Source organism: Mesoplodon densirostris, chromosome 10 (assembly GCF_025265405.1).
Source record: "Mesoplodon densirostris isolate mMesDen1 chromosome 10, mMesDen1 primary haplotype, whole genome shotgun sequence".
In the NCBI taxonomy this organism is placed as follows: Eukaryota; Metazoa; Chordata; class Mammalia; order Artiodactyla; family Ziphiidae; genus Mesoplodon; species Mesoplodon densirostris.
Window position 1 is genome coordinate 107,715,851 of NC_082670.1, and position 1,276 is coordinate 107,717,126.

Below are 1,276 nucleotides of genomic sequence, written 5' to 3' on the forward strand. Positions count from 1 at the left end.
GTGTTGTGGAGTTGTAGGAGTTCTTTCTATATTTGGATATTAGCCCCTTATCAGATATGTGACTTGCAAATGTTTTCTCCCATTCTACAGGTGGCCTTCTAACTCTATTGATTGCATCCTTTGATACATAGAAGTTTTGAAGTTTGATGTGGTACTATTTATCGATTTTTACTTTGGTTGCCTGTGCACTGTTGAATTTTAATAACATATAAACATTAAAATTATACACTTTAAAAATGTATGCTTTAACACACAATGTACTCTACATGGATGTTAATTCTGAAAACTCTTAGTTACACAGTAGGCCCCATACATATGGATTTGTGTTTGTTTCCAGAGTAACTTTTGGAATCCTGTGAATTTGCCTCAGACACAGTTCTTGTCTCCAGCCTCCACCATGGTACACATTTCTGTGCCTAAACAGTAGATCCGAAAAGATCAATGATGGCACCATGATTGTCAAGACAGAGAAAAGAACTCCTGTTATTGTTATTCAGCCATCCTATGAGCCCACTTACGATTCTTACCTGGTTTAAATTTTAAGACAGTGAAACAGAGTGCAAACTGTAAGGGGTAATATTTTTGTTGCTTAATTGCAAATCTCACCTTCTACTTGAACTACTTTACTGAATTTTCATATTAGATTAAGAATAAAAATTTTTTTGTTGCTATTCTCATTTATTAAATGGACCAGTATACTCTGATATTATTTATTATTGCAACAGGCCAATATGTCAGTATAAGTTTTTAAAAAATACATTAATGTCATTAAAAATTATTAATCTATTACCTTTCCCTTTTTGGCTATTAAGTAATATTTATTTTATTTTTTTAATTAAAAACTTGCTTTTGCTAGCTTGCTTGTATATACAAAGCTCAATCAAACGAGTTTTAAAGTTATTTTTTCCCAGCCATTATTATGTTGCATTTAATGTTTTTTTTGTTTTTGTTTTTTTTTGCTATACCACATGGCTTGTGGGATCTTAGTTCCCACACCAGGGATTGAACATTGAACCCAGGCCCATGGCAGTGAAAGCGCCCAGTCCTGACCACTGGACCGCCAGGGAACTCCCTCATTTAATGTTTATTACAGAAAATAATTTTTTCTTATAAAGGAGTATTAAAAAAAACTTCCTACCTAAGAGGTTTGATGGGCTAGGTACGACACTGGAGGTATGAAATAGCCATTTGGGGAGCCAGGGGTAGGACGTACCCTCCTCCAGTTCTGGCGGCCTAGTGATGTCTGAGGACTCCTGTGTGTCCCTCCAGGGCTGCT